Here is a 19,530-nt window from a genome sequence, read left to right on the forward strand (position 1 = left end):
TGAAGGGCTTACTTTCTTCCTACCTACTCCAGCTCATGGTATGCTTCTTCCTTCTTCCAATCTGTTCATATCTTTTGGCACAGATCATTTGGTGTTCAGCGTTTACTTCTTAAGCACACCCTGTATGTCCTGTAGTGTCTCTACTGTTTCTATAGGCTGAGCCTAAGGAAAAAGCTTGGGGAGAGGAACATGCGGTGTCACTGTCCGTGGTCCTGAAACGTCGTTGTTGGCTAACGAGGTTTTTCTTAAGTGTACTCTGTTGACGCCTGTGCACTTTCTCTCAGGAATTTTTAAAGTGGTACAGTGGTGGTGACAAGGAAAATATAAGGCAAGGAATTATTGGGGGAAAAAGGATAAATGAATATATATAGGGCTTTCAAGCCATTTCCTGGATAGAATAAGGCACTTGGATTTGATATTTTCAAACAACTACAGATGCCATCTTAGGAATAAGAAGGGGATATATAACATAGCTGGCATAGCCAAGAAAGGAGTTTAAAAAATTCGTGTACCAAGTGATATAAGGTTGTACAAAGGTTGGCATGAATAAACACATTGATGTTGGTGGGCGAGCAGACCAGACATGCAGCGGGTTGTGAATGCAGCATCACTTGTGTCTTCCCAAACTGACATAGGGTTTATCTTTATTTTTCTCTCTTGATTAAAAAATAAAAAAAGTCACTTGGCATTGTAGCGGAACAAAGATAACTGTAACTTATGTTATGCATCTGATGTAGCTTGTACCTTCTTCAATTCAAGCGTTTCTGTAACAGTTACATTCCAGCCCCAATTCATGGTGATGGGCAGAGCATATACCCCCTACATTCTCTGTTAAGTTCCCCAACTAAAGTATAACCTCCGCGAGGACAAACACCTGATATTAAACATTTTTTGATGTCTTGAAATGCTTAAGTAGAGTGGCCGGTGCAAATTAGAGGCTTAGTAATTATCTTTGAATCAAAAGAATTAGAATGCCTTCCACATACACAGCACTCAACAAAGGCTCATGAAATGAGCAAGTTGTTTTAACACTTCCATCCTCTTCCAGGTCCTATTTTAAAGTCCAATCCTCCTCCCCTGGGTACTCCAGGTCCCAACAAACCTACAGCCCCTGTCAATCTCTACCTTCGCTGCACTTAGGCCCAGCCCTCCTCCTGCCAAGCGTCCGTGCCCTCTCTGGGCTCACCCTTTCTTCCTACTCAGCAACCCCAGTCCCCTTCTCCCACCGCCCTCCTCAGGACCTCTCCAGTACGGTGTCTCAGTACCCGGTCCTCGCAGCTTCCGGCCACTCAGCTCCCGGTCCCCTCCCGAAGGGTAACGCGGTTGTCATGGACACGGCACCTGCGCCCTTCGGCGGTGCCCCTTCGCTGTCGTCCCCTCCCCCCACCTGCGGCGTGGAGCTAGCCTCGCCTCCCCAGCTCCGCCCCTGCCCCTCCCGCTCGACGCTCCCTAGGCCGTGCGCGCCCGCGTCTCCCCTTACCCCTGGCCTCCTCCAGCCCCTCGGAGCCGCGGGGACCACGGGGGCGCGCCAGCGAGCAAGCGGCCGCGCCTGCGCACTGCCCGTCTCCCCTAGCGGCGATCCGGGCCGCTGCCGCTCGCGCTTGGGCAGGACGCGGGGCGGGCGGGGGGAGGGGGGAGCGGCTTCGCTTCCAGCCCTGAGTAAGGCGGAGACCCGGGCTGGCGGGCGGAGCAGGAGGCACCGCACCTCGGCCAGAGGCGGCTGCAGCAGCTGCTGCCCTCGTCCCCGCCGCCGCCTCTCCAGTCCCTTCTGTGATTACCCCTCCAGCTGTTGGGAACGGGCGAAAAAGAGGAGGAGGCGAGAAACTCCCACCGACCCACAGAGGTGAGTCCTGGGCAGAGCATCCTCCATCCTTGCCTGCCTCCCTCCCTCCCTACCTCCCTCCCATCCTCTCCATCCTCCCCTCCCTCCCCGCTCCCCAACCCTCCCGCCCTCATCCTTCCCAACATCCCTCTCTCCTCTCCCCTCCTTTCTCTCTTCCAGCCTTTCTTTCATCCCTTTCTTCCTCTCTCCCAGCCCCACTTCCTTCCCACCCTTTCTTTCTTCCCTGTCTTCCTTTCAGCCACTCGCCCTCAAGCTCTGCTCTGCATCCTTTCCTGTTGACTCCATCTCTTCCCCCCTTTCTTCACCCCTTACCCGGTGGGAGATCCCTTGCTTGCTACAACTGTCCGGATTCAGGGGCTTCCAGAAAATTGGGCACATATACCAAGAGATACACTCTTGCACAGCGGATGCCCTGCAGGTCCCTAAATTATTCGGATTAAGGGTCAAGTTGGTTAGAGTACTGGGACCTGGAAAGAGAAGAGGGTCTGGAAAGAATCTGTGGATTTGTGCAGTATTAGGGTGGGGGTGGGGAAGATTGTCACTTAAACATGTTGCCAACAACCCCCCACACCCCTTTTTAGCAGTTTCTTTTTTCCTCCTGGGAGTTACATATTCCCAGTATGTGTCTCACTAATTTTAAATTAGCAGCTTTCCCCGCTTTGATGGTCTCTGTGAGAAGCCACAAGGAAAGAAGAGAAGAGAGGAAGAGAACAAGAGAGGAAGAGGGGAGGGGAGAGGAAGGGTGGTGGCAGTGGACGCTTGTATCCTTTTCCCCTAGGCCTCTTTTGATGGATATTTTCAAACCACCCGCCTAATATTTGTCTTGGAATTGAACCTGTGTATCCTTAGTTCTGTCACTATCTCCTTCAAAAGCAGAAACTCTCTAAACTTTAATGTGTGTGCACCATAGCATTATTTATGGAATGTTTTGGTCAACATACAGAACACTAAGGTAGATAGATCTGGGAAAACAGGGAGCAGAAGAATGGAAGAATACACTTTTGTTCATTATGGCTTAACTTCTAAAGGAGGACAATGAATAGTTTTGGAGTAATGAGTAATGAGCAGGCTTATAAATATACCATTTTAAAAGCATTAGGTGCATTAGAGCCTTAACAGATACTCTTAGCCTTTCTCATCCATCTTACAGGAACTGTAAAGATCTTTGAAAAGAAACATACTGTGTAGTTCTGTTTGTGGTTTACAACAATGGAAAAGTTGAATTAGCTCCGGGACCCTTATTAACAATTTAAAATTTCAATTGGTTTTGTACCACTTAGTTTCACTAAATGTTATATTTCACTTTGGTTTATTTAGCTTGCACTCTAACTCCTTCCATTATATATATCAATAGTAATTTTTCAGACTTCCTTTTGGCAAGTATTGTGGCTGAAAAGTTTATTTATACATGGTGGGACAACCATGCCTCAGAATGTTTAGTGTATTCATCATTTCAGAAAGCTCCAAAAACAGTGTAAGTATAAATCAGAAATGGAGTATTTAGAAGCTTGTATTTTGTAATATCTATTCTCCTTTAAAAAACCAACAAAACCCCAAAACCTTAATATCCATGGAATAGCAATATTTTAAGTTTAATGAGTGTGTAGGGAGGGATTGAATTCACATGGATTCAGTGAAGCTGCCAGTAAGATGCGATGCAGGGAGCAAATGATTGATTTTTTTCTTTTTATTTAAATTATTATATGTCAGTAGTGCAATATGCATTTTTGCATTTTATGGGCATGTAAAAGTAGGAGTTGAGATGAAGAGAATTACCTTGCAAAGTGATTGAGTGCTGATTTGATGAAGAACTGATACAGTTAATCATCTGAATCAGTTTTGGGAAAGTAGGTGTTATTAGGAATGATGGACCTACCCTCTGCCTCAACTCCCTTTGGTAGGAATGCAATTCCATTAATGACTTGGCTGATTCTTAAGACATGTGGCAGAAGCTTGGTTGAATTATCAGTGTTACCAACATCCTGATGCAGAATTGCAGTCAACCCTATCTGTGTTTGAGTGGTGACATAACTTAAAAGTGAACACAATTGTAGATAGGGGTGTTTCTGTATCATTGTTGTTCCTTTTCCTGGAATGCTGTGAAGCTAGTGAAAGACTTTGGTAGTAATTGTATATGAATAAAATAAGTTAGTTTTATCCTAATTTACTCTCAAATGACTTTTTCCCCTTCCAGCATCTCTACTGCTCTTTCTTTGTGGGGCTTCCTACTCATGAGTGTGCAGTGGAGAAGGCCCCTCAGTCAGTCCTGCTCTTTCCTTATTGCAGTTTTGCTACATAGAATGACGTGGGTGTTATGTCTCAGTTTTCAATACTGTTCTTACTATGGAAAGAAAGGTACCATTTATTTGTCTCCTTTGTAAACATTTGTCCACTTAGTGAAAACAAAATATGGTAGCTTATTAAAGAATAGAAGATAAAATGACATCTGTTTACAGCAAGATTTTGAGACAGATGAGTAAAATTAATAACATATAAAATAGAAGAGAAACTAGTGTCTTCAAAAAGCAACCTGCTACTCTGACCAAAATCCAGTTTACAGATAGAGACTTCCTATGAAGAATTTCATTTCTGGAAGCTTCTGCCTTTAGTTGACTGGACCTTTAAGAATGTATGGTACAGATAAAGACCCAACAGAACATTTAATGGACACTGTAGGAAATATTATGGGTATATTCTGTGTGCCTCCCTCACTCAGAGCTCTTAAAACCTGCCCAACCATATGCTAAGTGATGTGAGGTATTGGAAAGAAGTAAAAGACACCACTGTCTTTGACCTTAGCTTACAGTCTAGTAGAGGAGAGCAGGCATTTGCATGAGGTCATATTTCACAATGTCAAAGAATAAGGTCTTTGGAGAGAGCTTTAGATTTGAGTGCATGCTTTATTTAAGTAGTAGAGAGTGTTGTCTACCTTGGTAGACTCTGATTCATGGGATTGCTTTAAGGGTTAAATATGTTAAGCAAAGTACTTAGTACAAATAATGTATATATTGGGTAAGCATTATTGTAATTAGAATATATGGTTTTAAAATAAGACAATATATGATTATGTACTAGAAAAGAGTGAAGAGAAAGTAAGTGAGGAATTGCAAACAGGACAGATGTTTATGTAGCCAGGGAAAGATTGTATTCACCGGTAGTTCTGGAGCTTGGACGGGTATTCCTGAGAAGGATTTCATGCAGTGTGGGTACCAGAGCTGGAACAAAAGCAGAAAGCGAAGAAGCAGCAAGGTGTGTTTGGGAAGACTCCTTAGTGGAATATTTGGCATACTGGTGAGGGTATTAAAAGGTGTTACACTTATATAGTCAGGGTAATTACGCTAACACTTAGGATAAGACAACTTGTTGTAGTGTAAGATCTATTTTATGACAGAATGTTTAGCTACCCAGGGGTTTTGTATTAGTGCTCACCCAAAGCCCCATCCCAAGACACTGAATCCTAGGTCGGTGTCAAGGTGAGGACCCAGACTGTTTTTTTTTTTTTTCATCTCTTTTCTTTCAAGGCAGAGAGTAAACTTGACCTTTCTAAACAACAAAGGTTCAATATTGTGATTATCACAACTCTCTCTTGTTTTGACTTAACCCAGGAATATTCCAGGACTGTAGCTTGGAAAATAATAACCAGGATTATTTTATGTTGACACACATGAAGCAGGTAATTTTAGGGTAATTATATTTCCAGGAACTTTATTTTTATTTTATTGTTGACTTTTCCTAATAACAGCAATCCCCCTTCCTCCCATTTTTTGGTGTTCAAGATTATTAATGATCCTGTATGGATTATGCTATTCCAAGTATTTTACGGGGAGACTAAGCTCTGATGACAACAGGGGGTCTGTTGGGAATGTGTGTGTGCACTAGGCAAGTTAAATGTCTGCATAGGATGGGATGCCAGTTTCTTACTGGCTACGTCTGTTGGTACACTTTTGACAGGTGTTTATTAACTATTTTGAAACATATATCCACGAAACAATTATCCAACAGCATCAGTGATACGAATTATATTATCTTATTGGAAAAAAGGGTTTTCAGAAAATTTTACCTGCAAGTTAAAAAAATGTTAGTGTTCATCTTTATGGTTTTCATGTTTCATCCATTTTAATCCATTGACACAATTTGCTTTCTCTAAAATAGTAAAATACTCTTCTTATATTTATTTTTTATAGTTTTAATATTACTGAAAATGGTCACATGAAAATTATTTTATAAGAAACATGAATGTTAAAGTTAGCAGTTTAACAGACCATAGACTATAGCATTTTTCTATTTTGAGATTTTCCTCAATATTCTGTTGTTTTAAAGATTCAGCATATCTGAATAAAACATTTTCAAATATATTACTTCTAGGCAGTTCCGTATTAAAGCACTAGTGATTTTTGACACACTTTACTTTTAGACATTTTTATTTTCCTCATAAGTGAATTTTTACCTTGGAGATGAATTCTAACTCAACCACAAAATATGCATTCAACAACTTTTTGAGATTATTACCTGTAACATATTATTAAAAAACACCAGTGATAGTCTGATTTTATAAAGCTTAATTTTATAGGGCTTTTGTTCCATTTTATTTACAAGTTGTATCTGCATGTACAACTCGTAGACTATTGTTTTTCAGATGTGAAGACAGTGTGCATTAACAGGAATAAAATAAGCAATTTTCTTCCCTATATGTTAAGGTGGTGACCAAATGGAGAGGTAGAGTCAGGATAAGATAAAATGAATTAATTTTGTTTCATCTATGGAGCTGAAAAATTAATATTTCCTGTTAAACTAAGGGTTTTCTGTATTTTTCCTGTCATGCTGATTAAATCCATGTTTTACTTGTTTTAAAGTATACACACACAAATATATTTCAGTTAACATTCTTTAAAACTAGATCATAGCTGAAAAAACATGTACGTAAAATCAAATGTTGGCTTTCCATTATTTTGCTACTTCTCAGTATCTTGGTATTTTATGCTTTTTTTTGGGGGGGGGGGACTAAGTAATATAGCACCTGTGGGAACTGCCTGATTTGGATCAAGATCCAAATCAAGTAATATCCTAACTTGCTCCAACATTCCTACCTTAAAATAATGGACATGCCACCAGGATTGAGGTAAAATAAATAATTTTAAAAGATCTTATGGACTATAGAACCATAATAGAAAAATTAACAGGACACTTCTAATATATTAATGTTGTGTAAACTGGGGTTATGTTGTTTATTATGTATCTGCAGTAAATCCAAGATCTTTTTTTTTTTTTTATAGCATTTTGATGTTTCACAGCCAAAGCCATGAACTCCTGATGGAGATATGTCAGGTCTCCCACAACCTAACCAGAAACTGTAGTGACTCCATGCTTGACCAAAGGAGCTGACATTCTCATTTGATTTTAATTGTGTTTGGACAAAGATTTGGTGCAAATACACTCACTCAAGTTTATTGTAAATTCAATAAGGCCTGAAAACTGTTGTTAAACATCATTAATCCATCTTTCAGTAAAAAGGTAGAAATGCCCCTCAAATATCTCAGGAAGAGCTAATTGTCCTCAGTTATTGCTAGGAAAGGACATCTTACAGTTCTTGAGAGTTTACCGCTGGTCTTCATTTTCTTTCTTCAGGCATTGATACCTGCCAGCGTATTTCCACAAATTATGTTTTTCCCCCTATAATATGCAGAATTGGCATAAAGAAATATATACAGAACTTGTTAGGGAAAATGTTTGCATCTAAATTTATCTCTCTATTCACTTACACTCTCTTTTTATTTTTTATCCTATTACCTAGCATGAATTTATTCAGTAAGTTTTTTTGTTTGTTTTTTGTTTTTCTAAATATCTGCTGTGTGCAGAGCATTGGGCTAGAGATTGTAATTTTATAAAAGCACTGAATCAGGCACCAGGACACCTCAGTTCTTCCTCCAGGTTTTCAACCAACTAACTAGTTATATGACTAAACAAGCCTCACACTCTCCAAGGCTTATTTATTTAATCTTTATTTTAAGTGGTTTTGACTCTATATGATATATAGAGTGTTTCTAGCTATAAAATTCTATAATAACTACCTGTGAGTTTCCCTTAAAATTTCAAGGCGTAATGATTTATTTCTTACTGTGTCCCATTTGTTTTTTTCTTTTGAAACATAAACTGCTGCTACGTGAGAAAAACCTTCATCTTCAGTGGCATATGCTTTCTCTTTCCCAAGAAAATTGCAAATTTAGCTTCACAGAGTCTCTGGGCTAAGGGAGAACTACAACACATTTCTCTTTCTTACCTTTCCATCCTTTCCTCTCTCTCCTTTTTAAAAACCCTTCCTGGCCTGAAGGCATGTGTCAGTTGCTACCTCCATTCAGGGACTAGCCCGTTGTATGGTGGACTTGTTTGAGTAATGCCAATGTCTCTGAAAGATTCTATGACATTAACAAATTTAGAATAAGGTGATATTTATCTAAAAATTATATATGCTCTGAGGTTAGTAGTTTTGCTTCAGGCACAGTGAAGTCCTGCTTACTGCCTAAATCCTATTCCATAGGACTCTATGGTCATCAGAATTGTACCAAATTCCCTTTAAAATTTCTAAAATAAAATTTGTTGAGGTATATTTTCTGTATAATATATTATATCCATTTTTTTCTTTTATTGAAGTGTAGTTGGCATACAACATTGGTTTCAGGTGTACAACATAATGATTCATTTATATATATTACAAAGTGATAACCATGTCAAATCTAGCTACTGTCTGTCACCAAGCAAAGTTGTTAAATATATTCCCCATGCTGTACATTGTATCCTTGTGTTTTGTTTTATAATTAGAAGTTTGTACCTTTTAATCCCCTTTCCTTATTTTTCCCATCCCTTCACCTCTGGCAAACACCATATTTATGAATCTGTGTTTCTATTTTGTTTTGTTTGTTTATTTGTTTAGTTTTTTGGATTTCACATATAAGTGAAACCATATGGTATTTGTCTTTCTTTATCTAATTTATTTCACCTAACATAACACCCTCTAGGTCCACCCATGTTGTCACGTGTGTGTGTGTGCATGTGTGTGTGCACACACACGTGTGTGTACATACACCTGTGTGAGTGCCATATCTTCTTTATCTGTTTGTCTCTTGATGGACACTTAAACTGCTCCCATGTCTTGACTATTATAAATAATGCTCCAGTGAACATAGGGGTGCATATATCTTTTCAAATTAGTGCTTTCAGTTTCTTTGTATAAATTCCCAGAAGGGGAATTGCTGGATCACTTGCTAGTTCTACTTTTAATTTTTTGAGGAACCTCTGTACTGTTTCCATAGTGGCTGTGCCATTTTCCATTCCCAACAATAGTGAATGAGAGTTGCCTTTTCTCTACATTCTCATCAACACTTGTTATGGCTTGTCTTTTGGACAGCAGTCATTCTGACAGGTGTGAAGTGATACCTCATTGTGGTTTTGATTTGCATTTTCCTGATGATTAATGATGTTGAGCATCTTTTCACGTGTTTATTGGCCATTTGTATGTCTTGTTTGGAGAAAAAAATGTCTGTTCAGGTCCTCTGCCCATTTTTAAATTGGATTGTTTGTTTGATATTGAATTGTGTGAGTTTCTTATAAATTTTGGATATTAACCCCTTATCAATTATATTATTTGCAGATATCTTCTCTGAGTAGGCTGCTTTTTCTTTTTTTTTTTTTGATGGTATTCTGTAATTAGCAAAAGCTTCTTATTTTGATGTAATCCCATTTGTTTATTTTTGTTGGTTTTTTAAAAAAAAGTTTTTTTAACGTTTTTATTTATTTTTGAGACAGAGAGAGACAGAGCGTGAACAGGGGAGGGGCAGAGAGAGAGGGAGACACAGAATCCGAAACAGGCTCCAGGCTCTGAGCAGTCAGCACAGAGCCTGACGCAGGGCTTGAACTCACGGACCGTGAGATCATGACCTGAGCCGAAGTTGGACGCTTAACTGACCAAGCCACCCAGGCGCCCCTATTTTTGTTGGTTTTTAAATATTTATTTATTTTGAGAGTGAGAGTGCAAGCAGGGGAGGGGCAGAGGGTGAGGAGACAGAGAATCCCAAGCAGGCTCCGCACTGCCAGTAGAGAGCCCGATATGGGGCTTGATCTCATGAACCCTGAGATCTGAGTCAAGATCAAGAGTTGGACGCTCAACCTACTGAGCCACCCAGGTGCCCTTGCTTATTTTTTTTTTTGTTGTACTCATCTAAGGAGACAGATCCAAAAAATATTGCTCAGACTAATGTCTAAGAGCTTACTGCCTATGTTTTTTTCAGGAGTGTTATGGTTTCTGGTCTTATAGTTAAGTATTTGATCCATTTTGAGTTTACATTTGTATCTGGTATACAAAAATGGTCCAGTTTCATTCTTTTGCATGTGACTATTCATTTATTGAGGAGATTATCTTTTCGGCCATTGTATATTCTTCCTTTGTGGAAGATTAATTGACCATGTAAATATGAGTGTATTTCTGGAGTCTATTCTCCAAAGTGTACTCATTTTAAGTGTGGTTGTGCATTGACAAATATACCTTTGTAACCACCACTGCAATCAAGATATATACTGTTTCCATTACACTAAAAAGTTCCATTCTGCTTGATCTGTTATTTCTCTGTTGATTAGTTTTTCCTGTTCTAGGAATGGATATAGATGGAATCAGAGAATGTGTAGTCATTATTGTCTCCATCTTTTACTGAGCATAATGTTTTTGAGATTTCTCTATGGCTTTGAATATATAAACTTGTAGGAGAAAACATTTGAGAAAATCTTTGTGATTTGTGGTTAGGCAGTAATATCTTAAGACTCAAAAAGCACTAACTATAAAAAAAACATAAATTAGATGTTATCAAAATAAAAAAAAACTTTTCAAAAACACAAGATTTGCTATATCTGTGTATTTCTATTTGTATCTCTATATATTGGACAAAGGACTAATTGTCCTAAGTGTACATAGGACTCTAGCATCTCAATAAGAGAACAAACAATCCAATGAAAAAAATGGACAAAATATTTGAAGATATATTTCACAAAAGAAAATATACAAATGGCCAATGAAGATGTGAAAGGTGTTCAACTCCATTATTTGCCCCAAATAATGAAATTTTATTTATTTATTTATTTATTTATTTATTTATTTTTAATGTTTATTTTATTTTTGAAACAGAGACAGAGCATGAGTGGGGGAGGGGCAGAGAGAGAGGGAGACACAGAATCCGAAGCAGCCTCCAGGCTCTGAGCTGTCAGCACAGAACCCTAAGCGGGGCTCGACCTCACAAACAGTGAGATCATGACCTGAGCCGAGGTCAGATGCTCAACTGATTGAGCCACCCAGGTGCTCCTAAATAATGAAATTTTAAAAAGCACAACACAAGACCACCGTACAAACACTAGAATGGCTAAATTTAAAAAGACTGATAATGTCAAGTTTTGGAGAAGATGTGAGGTGTCTGAGGCACTCATACATTGCTCATGGAAATCCAACACTTTGGGAAACAGTTTGGCCATTTCTCCTAATGTTAAAAATGTTTTTACCACCCAATCCAGGCGTTCCACTCCCAGGTGAAATGAAAACATAGCAGAAAGACTCTTACATGAACATCAACAGCAGCTTTATTCATAATAGCTTCAAACTAAAAACAACCCAAATATCCATCAATTCAAATTCCCATTTTAAAGTTATTCTTTGAAAAAGAAAACAGAACTACTGGTATATGGTTTTGGGTTTTGTGCTATCTACTCCAAGCAACCTGGCAGCAGAGGAAAGAGAATACATTCAAAAAGATTTGCCAAAGTAACAAGAAACCTGAAGGATGGGAAGGTCTAGGTGTCAGGCCTCGGCTTGGCTTTCCCTCTCTTCCCTGGACTCTGCCCCTCTGTGTCTAGACCTCATCGTCAGCCAGCGGCATGATGGCTACTGCAGTTCTAAGCCCACCATCATGCAGCAGCAGTGTGCCTTCCAGAAAAATGAGGAAACCTTTGCCAAAAGTCCTCCCTTATCTCTTATCTCACTGTCCAGTACTGGATCACATGGCCATCCCCAATGCCCTCAGTAGCAAAGAGAAAGGGAATAGCATGTTCCTAGTTTAGGCTAATCAGGATCTCCCAGCTCAGATGAGATAGGCTTTCTCTGAAGTGCTAGGCTGTGTGTAGGAAATGAAGGGGAGAGATGTACTGAATGGCAGTTCTGTTAAGAAAAAGGAAGGGGAAACGAATGTTGGGTAAGCAAGTAGCAGTGTTGTTTGAATTTTATTTAGATGCCTGCCATGATATTCATCTTACGGGAAGGAGGTTGAAGAGAAAAGCTAGGATTGTCGCCATAGTCTATTATTGTGGGAACATGTGCAGAAACAGGTGACAAAGGGTACCCTAGCAAAAAAAAAAAAAAAAAAGAGGGAAGAAATTTAAATCCTAATGCACAGCATGAATTAGAGGAAGAAAGAATCTAGATCCAGGGGGATAATTCAAAGTAGGCAAGCACATGCATAGTGACAAGCAGAGCCAGGCACACGGGGGCCCATAGAGTTGGGACAGGAGGTGAAAGTCACTGCTGGCAGTAGTCTGGAATCCAGGCAGGCAAACTCGATTGCAGTTTGCCCATCTGTGAAATCAGGACCTCAGGCAAGAGGATTTTCATGTTTTGCTTGTTAAGGCAGAAGCTAAAACAGTAATTATTCTCTCCTTTTTTTTTATAGGTGTTGTCAACCCACTTTAGATTCTGTGTCAAGAATAGAAGCCATACCTTCATTTTGTTCTAATATTTCCCTATTTCAATCTTGGGCCCCCATTAGTTTCTTAATAAATGCGAGCTGTTGAATTAGGTCTCTGAACTCTTTCTATCTTTAAACAAATGCTACAGATTTCTGGTTAAACAAATGTAGCAGTCATTCATCAAATACTTTCTTACAAGTTATTAAAACCACTGTTTTCGAGGACACAGCCCTGGATCTACATAAAAGTATGATAGAGCACTTGACCTTATGAGTTGACAATCTAGCAGGGGTGAAAAGTACCTGAACCGTTTAATACCAGAAAGAATACGATAGAGATGTCGTGCAATGTGATACCGACTCCACAGCGGCACGGGCCAGAAGTCCAGGTGAACTCAGAATCAGAAACAAGTGGGTCTAGTAATGGATGGGAGAGAGATGGAGGAGGGGATGACCTTGTATTAGTACTTTTTATTTCAGTCCTGCCTCGGTCTGGGAACTGGGACAGGGCTGAGCCAGCAGGAAGGTGGGATCAATGAGCACAGCAGGGGCAGAGGTGGAGTCATAGCCAGGAGAACAGAAGCTGGGAGGCTGATAACTGCTCAGTAAGCAGCTGAGAAGTGGGACTGGCCTGGCGTGAAGGGGAGAGCCAGGCTGGGAGTAGAGAAACATTTTGGCATTATCTGTATCAAGGTATCTCAAGGATGTAATAACAGAAGATACATTATTTCAGAAACGACACATTTTGTCTTTTACATTTGCAGTAGTGCATGCCCATTGCTGAACATCTAGAAAATAAACAGAAAAAAGACACTTGAAAATAAAAATGATTGCAGTCCAATAACTATCCAATGAACATTTGGTAAATTTCAAGGTTTCTCCCTCACCCCAACCCCCACCCCTACTATGAGTATATCTGAGTTTATCATGCAGAGGTCTTTTTAAAGCATACCTGATATCATAGGTATATATAATTTTGTGTTTGGGTTTTTAAACTAAACATACTTAAGCATTTCCTCGGGTGATAAAAACTCTTCCTCCATGTTCAATCCTCTGAAACATTACATTGATTGGAATTTAAGTTTCTAGTTTTTGGTTATCTATGGAGATAAAATGTTTATACAAATCTGCCTTCAAATATGGGTTGTGTCATGGGCAGGAGATTGACCTTAGGGCCCCAGGAGAGTCCCTTAACATATATAGGTGATTAATGTCTGTGTAGTAAGGTGTATTTTCTTATATTTACTGAGATGGTAACATAGTATTTTATGCCTTATTTTCACTTCACATATAGCTTAGTGGATAACATGAGCACACACACACACGCACACACACATTTAAACTGCTGCCTTTTCTATAGTTTGGTTTAATCATGGTTTATTTAAGCCTTGTGTTTTCACGACAGTTTATTCCTATTATTTTGCTATTTCAAACAAGCATCCTTATACAAGTTTCTTGTCCACACGTTCTAGTGTATTCCTTTGGAAAGTACACTGGCAGTTGTAATTTTGAGGAATGAGGTATGTGCATTTTAGATTTTAATAGTTGATACCTAATTGGTCTTCAAAATGGTAGCACTACTTTCTTTACATTCAACCGGCAGATGGGAAGGTGCATATTTCCTTAAACTTTTGCCAATACATGATAGCTTTAACTTGGAAAAGTTTACCAATGCATAGGTAAGAATGGCACCTTGTTATATGAATTTGTTACTCTGATTTATAGAGAGGTTGACTATCTTTTCATTTGTTTTTGGGCCTACTGGCCTAACGTTTTGCTTCTGCTGTGGTAACTGCGTTCATATCTTTACCCATGTGTTTCTAGTGGATTATTTATCTTATTTTAATTTATAGGACTTATTTATATTCTCTGGGTATAAAGAATTTTGTTGTTGTCACAGTCTTATAACCACTATAGCTTATGGGATGTTGCGATGTCTAGTAAGTGATGATTTTTGTTTTCCAAATTCTCTTATTTGTTGTTGGGCGTTTTCTTTAAAAGACTAGGATAACCAGATTATCTAATTTCATAAATAACACCCTTGGGATTTCAACTGGCATTGTATTTGATTTAAGAGTATTTGAGAGGAAAGTAACAACTTTCTCATTCATAGTCTTTCCATTGGCGTGGCTCATTTATTGCGGCCTTTTTCATGTCCCTCAATATAATAAATTGTTTTCTTCAAAGAGGAAAGTCTTTCTCATTTCATGTTACATTTATTATCATCTTGTTTGTAGTTTCTTTTGCTGTTAGGAAAAGGATTGTGTTTCTTTTACATTTTCTAAAAGGTTATTACCGATATAGAAACTATTCCTTTACATTTTTGTATTCGATCTTATATCCCGTCACCTTGTTGAAATAACTTTACTAGTTGAGGAACATTGTTCTTCTTGTGTTTTTCTTACCAATTTGTGTAACCTCTTTGTACGTAAAGACAACAGTATATGGCAACTTACACACACACACACACACACAAACAGACGTAAATAGGATATAATACTTCTATTTTTCTTTTAGTTTTCTTCTAATTTTAGATACCTTTTCCTATTCACTTAGATTTAGTATGAATGAGTCATTCTTCATATATGAAATACACTATAGTGTGAACTGAACACACCTTTTTGCTTTAAATATTATTCTCAATATTTGTCTCTTCCATAGTAACCCAAATACATTGTTGTAATTATACCAGTATCACTGTAATTGTGAACCTTTATCTCTGGACTAAGCAGGGTGTATACATGGATTTCGTATATTCACTTCCAAATATTTACTTGGCACTTTTCTAGGCCTCTATGAATACTTCATGGGGATACTGTTTGTATGTGGCTCTTCAAAGGCGTGAACTAGGTCTTTTTTAGGTCTTGGGCTGAGTTGACTGGTGTTATGATGATGGTGACAACGTGCTTATGATAATGCTCCTGGTAGTAAACTTTTAAAATTTTATCTAAATGACTTTGTTCTTTGGCTGCTACTTTCAATACTATGTTATCATCATTTTCCCACTGACGTTCTGCCACATACCATCTCTCCCTCACATTCAGCCTTGTTTTGGAGAAATATTTAAATACTAACACAGTACTCGGTTCAGCACCACTGAGAAGCTTTGGAGATCTTCAATTCTTTAACAGAAGTTAATTTTTGGCACTAGATCTTTTTCAAACTTTAGGAGAAGCTTAACCTTGGCTTTCTTTTCATGGTGTTCTTTTAGTATGAAAAATGGTTATTTTGAAAGAAAACCTTTCATTGATTCTGCATATTGCGAAAATGGGCAAATTGCCTTGAATTATAATTACTCATCTGGTCTAGGCTTTATGCATACATATTGGTATTGATTTATCATAAATGAGCCTGTCACCTTAAAATCCTCTGATCTGCACTAAGATGTTATAAGTAGATGATGTAAATTCACTATTGAAAATAGGGGTTTTTCTTTGTAGAATATTAATTGAATATGGATGTGAAATGAGTAACAACTGGCAAGTCCAGATTCAGAATTGTAAGATATTTTTATTAACATTGAATCATTAAATCTAATTTTTAGAAATGTAGTTAGCTTTATAATAGTTCTGTCTTTTCCTAAAGAATTGCAGTAAATATGAGTCACAATAATACTAATATCATAAGTTCAGATAAAGATTTCAGTGACCAGCATACAACTGTTTTCTGTTTTAGGTGGTCTGAATAATTTGAGATATATGATGAAATTTTCTTGGGGCCTGGCTGCCTTTGGAAAGAATTTTGTTTGCTATTGCTGTTATGAATAACTGACTTCTTAAATCCAGATATTCACCTTAATTTACACCTGTAGAATTGTTTTTAAATAAAACAAGTTAATGTATAAAAATACTTTCTTAAGTATTTAAAATATTTCGTATCAAAATTATTAATATGTGCCATAAAAAGTTTTCTGAGGTGGGGCACCTGGGTGGCTCACGCAGTTAAGCTTCTGACTCTTGATTTTAACTCAGGTCATGATCTCACAGTTCATGGGATTGAGCCCCGCATTGTGCTCTGTGCTGACAGTGAAGGCCTGCTTGGGATTCTCTCTCCCTCTCTTTCTGTCTCTCTCTATCTCTCTCTCCCTCTCCCTCTCCCTCTCCCTCTCCCTCTCCCTCTCCCTCTCTCTGCCCCTTCTCCTTTTGTGCTCTCATGTGTGCTTTCTGTCTCTCTTTCAAAATATATAACCTTTAAAAATTACTAAAAAGAAAAGTTTTATGAGGTAGAATGTTAACTTTGAACAGATTTCATTTCTATTCTTACTACAATTATAAAACAACCTATGCTGTTACTATTTTGCCTTTCGTTCAGGAAAGTGAAATATCGGGGCACCTGGGTGGCTCAATTGGTTAGTTCGACTCTTGTTTCGGCTCAGGTCATGATCTCATAGTTTCATGAGTTTGAGCCCCGCATTGGGCAGTGTGGAGCCTGCTTGGGATTCTCTTTCTCCCTCTGTCTTTCTGCCCCTCCCCCACTTGTGCTGTCTCTTTCTCTCTCAAAATAAATAAATTAATTAAAAAAATTTAAAAAGTGCAAATATTTTAGAATATAAAAATATCAAAGACTTGTATACTAAAAATTCTAAAACATTACTGAAAGAAATTGAGGAAGACCTACATAAATTGAAATGCATTCATGTTCACAGATGGTATAACTTACTTTTGTGAAAATGATAGTATTCCCCAAATATCTACAGATTCGGTGCACTCACCATCAAAATCCCAGCTTCCCTTTTTTGCCAAAATGACAAGTGATCCTAAAATTCAAATGGAAAGCAAGAATAGCCCAAAAGAGTGTTATAGAAGAACAGAGTTGGGGGATTCACACTTCTCAATTTCTACATATGCTTCAAAACTATAGTATCAAGATGGTATGGTACTGGCCTAAGAGAAGACATATAGATCAATGGGATGGAATTGGGTGTCTATAAACAAACCCATACATTTATGGCCAACTTACTTTTCAACAAGGGTGACAAGACAGTTTAATTCAGTAAAAAATAGTATTTTCAACAAATGAAAACTGAATGTTTATATATAAAAGAATGGGTTCGACCCCATCTCATCCCATATAAAAAATAACTCAAAAAAGAGAATGTACCATAGACCAAAATGAAGAACTAAATATAAAACTCTTAGAAAAAAAATGGTGTAAATCTTGGTGGCCTTAGATCAAGCAATGGTTTCTTAGATATGAGTCCAAAGGTAAAAGCAACAATAGAAAAAAAAATTAGATTTCATCACAATTCACAATTTTCTATATCAGAAGACACAATCAAGAAAGTGGAAAGACAGCCCACACAATGGGGAAATATCTTTACAATCATATATCTAATAAGACTCTAGTAACCAGGACATGTAAATAACTATTATGACTTAATAATAAAAATACATATATCTAAATAAAAAATAGGCAAAGGATTTGAATGGATAGTCTCTATAGAATACAGAGAAATGGCAAATAAACACATGGAAAGATCCTCAGGATAATTAATTGATCATTAGGTACATGCAGTTCTAAACCACAATGAGGTACTGATACTCATCTGGCTCTAGTCAAAAAGAGATGCTGTCCAATGTTGATGAGGATGTGAAGCAATTAGAATCTAGGTTGCTGGTGGGACTGTAAAATGGTGCAGCCACTTTGGAAAAATAGTTTGGTACTTCCTCAAAAAGTGAAATACAGTTACTTTATGACCCAATAATTTGACTCTTAGGTTTACACCGAAGAGAAATGAAAAGATCTACCACGCAGAAAACCCTGTATACCTGTATCCATAGCAACATTATTCATGATGGGCAAAAAGTGGAACAAATTGATGGCCATATATTGACAAATGGATAAACAAATGTGGTATATCCACACATTGGAGTACTATTCAGTCATAAACAGGAATAGGTACAAATACATGTGAAAACATGGACAACCTTGAAAACATTATAGTAACCTTGAAAGAAACTAGCACAAAATATCACATATTGTGTAATTCCATTTATATGAAATATCTGGCAAATCTACATAGATAGAAAATAGAGTAGTGGTTACCAGGGTTTGAGGAAAAGGAGGAGTGGTGAGTGAATGCTAATGGATTTGAGTTCTCGTTTTGGAGTGATGAAAGTTCTGGAATTAGTGGTGATGGTTGCACATACTGGTTGTGTATTTGCTAAATAATCACTGATTTGTACACTTTAAAAGGGTGAATAATGTAAGGCAAGGAAATAAAATAATTATTTGTGGTTTTATTTGTTTTTCCATTTGGAAGGTAGACATTACCCCTTGTCCTAATTTTAAATCATATATTTTTCAGAAGTGATAAACTGAAAGCTAATATACGTTTGTAGAGCAGAATTCTACTGTGTTCATGTAGTCATGAAAATGAACATTTTATCTTGAAGATGATATTTACTCTGCTTACATCTAGCTATAATATAGCTGAAAAGACATTTTTTAATTGCCTTTCTTAGGTAAGATACCCTATTTCGGATACCAAGATGAATGTAACATGGTTTCTACGCTTAGGACATCTAATGATATGGTAGGAAAGGCAGATGATAAACTATAAAAATACGACAGGGAGCAGAGGTATAGACAGAGTTCTAGATAGCAATAATGAAGGAGTATAAGAGGTCAGAAAATAGAAAAAGGTCAAGAAGATTCACATTTGAATAGGAACTTGAATATCATATAGAAGTTTCTCATAAAGACAAGTTAGGAAATATCATTCCACACTAAGGAGAAAGCATGAAGGTAGGAATGTCACTGTAAACTTAGGGACCCACAAATGGTACTCTTGCCAGAGTGCATAGAGGAGGGAAGGGATGATGCATGAGGAAGCTGGAAGGATGGAGAAGACAATGCTGATTATTTAGGAACTAGAAGGCTTAGGTACCATCTGGTTGTGAGTGACAAAGACAAAGGTAACTGATTTTTATCCCTTGCCCTCCTGGTGTGAAACATAGTTTAGGAATAAGCTTA

The 19,530-nt window shown here is 37.9% G+C and overlaps 1 protein-coding gene across 4 annotated transcripts in view; it reads left to right on the forward strand.

Moving 5' to 3' along the window:
* Window positions 1-1,752: 1,752 nt before the first annotated feature.
* CTNNA2 (catenin alpha 2) overlaps window positions 1,753-19,530 on the forward strand; it is a 1,115,456-nt gene continuing 1,097,678 nt past the window's right edge. For all 4 annotated transcript variants that reach the window (XM_043603825.1, XM_043603826.1, XM_043603827.1 and 1 more), the window contains exon 1: window positions 1,753-1,843. The gene's annotated coding sequence lies outside the window, so the exon portion shown is untranslated. The remainder of the gene's footprint in view (window positions 1,844-19,530) is intronic.

This window comes from Prionailurus bengalensis, chromosome A3 (assembly GCF_016509475.1).
Source record: "Prionailurus bengalensis isolate Pbe53 chromosome A3, Fcat_Pben_1.1_paternal_pri, whole genome shotgun sequence".
In the NCBI taxonomy this organism is placed as follows: domain Eukaryota; kingdom Metazoa; phylum Chordata; class Mammalia; order Carnivora; family Felidae; genus Prionailurus; species Prionailurus bengalensis.